Genomic DNA, 2,510 nt, shown 5'->3' with positions numbered 1-2,510 from the left:
CAGATGGGCCCTGCCAAGCTGTCCCTGCCTCACGCTGGCCTCGCTTCCCTGGCACAAGTGCCGGGCCTGAAGGAGCTGCCCTGTGCTCCAGCCTGCCGAGCAGCCCGGCTCCCTGCCCCGGTGCCCAGAGTGCTGCACACACTGCTGGCCTTTGCCAGGAGTTGCAGGGCAGCCGGCAGAAGAGGAGGAATCCTCAGCCAGCCCAGCGGCCCGCGGCTGCCCTTGGCATTTCTCTGCTCCTGGGCACACTCCAGACGGCCATGGCCCCCAGGCCGGGCTGTGCCCAGCACGGCTGCGCTTCCCCTCGGCAGCAGCCAGCTGCCACCTGGGCTCTGAGAGCGGAGGATTCGCCCGCTCCCAGCAAGAGGCACCCAGGGCCCGGCTGCTGCCTCTTGCAGCTCCAAGGGCCTCCTTCCAGCCTGCCTCTGCCGGGGCTCAGGCTGCTCCGGCCTCTGCCGGGGCTCTGCTGGGGCTCCAGCCCGGGCAAGGCCGGGCCCGCTCTCACCTCACAGGCGCTGACAGCTCTGCGCCACAGGAGACCTTCCCGAGCACCCTCTCTGATCTTTCTGCTTTCTCACTTGAGCAAGGCTCTCCTCCAGCCAAAGAGATTATTGCATTTAGGGATACAAATCCAAGTGGCAGGAACCCCATTGCTCTCCAGTCACAGCTGAAGGCCTGCATCTGCACAGGGTGTTTGGGCTGCCTCATTCTTCCTTTGGTTTTGCCTTCAAATGCCATTGCCCTTTCTGCCTCAACTAGAAATACCACAGCTGCGCCATAACCAGCCAGTGGGTCATATTCCAAAGGCAGTGCGGTCTGGAGAGGATGAATGAAGAAGAGGCCTCCTCACTTATGAAACCATACAAAAAAAGCCATATGTGTGACTTAGTACCAATAAAAAACAATTGGTAATTCAAAAAAAAATGTTGAATTTTCTGAAGGGGTCAGAAGGAGGAGAATCTTCCAAGTGAATTGATGTTTCAGAAACTTTATTAATTACAACTCTAATCTATAATTCTATGCTTCAAATCTCTTTAGCAACCCTACTCTACAATCCTACTCTAAATTGGTAACAGAGATAACATCTTGACATGATTGCTATGTTCTCGTCTCCTAGGGTTAGGGCTAGGCTTAGGCTTAGGCTTAGGTTTAGGCTTAGGTTTAGGCTTAGGCTTAGGCTTAGGCTTAGATTTAGATTTAGATTTAGGTTCAGGTTTGGGTTTAGGTTTAGGCTTTGGCTTAGGCTTAGGATTGGGGTTAGGGAAAGGGTAAGGGAAAGGGTAAGGGATAGAGATAGGGATAGGGTTAGGGTTTGGGTTAGCATTTAAGGTTAGGGTTAGGTTTTAGGTTTAGAGTTTAGGGTTAGGGTTATTCGTCTTCTTCACTGAGTTGATGACTTGTGCCAGGATGAATGGTGGCTTGGCTGAAGTTACAAATGGATGCTGTCCACCGGAAAAAAAAATACAACAAAGAACAGTGAACCATTACTTTCCAAGCTCATTGTTTCAGGGACTCAATCAGGATACATCAAGTTGCTGGAAAGACCCAGAAAGAGGAGCAATGGGACCATCTGCTCCCCAGTCATCCCCAATGTGCAAGACCTTGCCATCACAGGCAAACCTGGCCCAGAATCCCACTCATCTGTTTATTGTGATGTCTTCATCATGCTGGGATTTTTGCCCTGCCAGTGCTCTAGAAATGGTGCTTTCTGTCCCTGGGTTTTCTTCCTTTCAGGAAACTCCAATGACTCACATAGGTCCCTGCCTTTGAAAGACAGGCACTGTGCTGATTCCCACAGGGACAGAAAGCAGTGTCTGCCTTTCCATGCCCTGCCCCTCGTGTGCTGGATGGCACCTTCCTTCCCAGCAGGGCCAGCCCAGTGGCACTGGGCCCTGCAGTTCCCTCTCTGCCACACAACCTGGCAGTAACCCTGGCACAGTTCCCGTCTGCTTGAGCGTGCCAGGCAGCAGATGGGGCTGGGACAAGTCCCTCCCAGCTGTCCCTGTTTGCGTGGCAGAAACCTCTGAGGGTGGGCTGGGGGGCACAAACCAGGGCCCCTCAGAGGCTCACAGTGAGCCCCCCACAGCCCCTCCTGCCCACAGCCAAATCTCTGACCCCTAGGCTGGGACTGGCTTCCTTGGGTTCCTCCACCACCATTTCATGTCTCTGTACCCTGCATTGCTCTGCTTCAATTCTTTTGCCATTAGATAAAACTGAACACTCCACCAAATCACAAAAGAGGGCAACAGACACAGTCAGAGGACAGAGCACCTCTCCTCACAGGAAATGCAGAGGGAGCTGGAGTTATTCAGTTTTGTGAAGGACAGGCCCCAGGGAGACTTTATTGCCACTTTCCAAGACTTCACAGTGGCTTTGAAGAAAGTGGGGAACATCTTTTTTAACAGGGCCAGTTACAATAGGATATGGACAAATATTTTTAAACACTAAGGGCACCTAATCAGAGTAGGTCTAAGGAAGAACTTGTTTACTCGGAGCATGGTGCCACCCTG

This window comes from Ammospiza caudacuta, chromosome 10 (genome assembly GCF_027887145.1).
Source record: "Ammospiza caudacuta isolate bAmmCau1 chromosome 10, bAmmCau1.pri, whole genome shotgun sequence".
Taxonomy (NCBI): Eukaryota; Metazoa; Chordata; class Aves; order Passeriformes; family Passerellidae; genus Ammospiza; species Ammospiza caudacuta.
The sequence above is the reverse complement of the archived record's forward strand: the minus strand, read 5'-3'. Positions refer to the sequence as shown.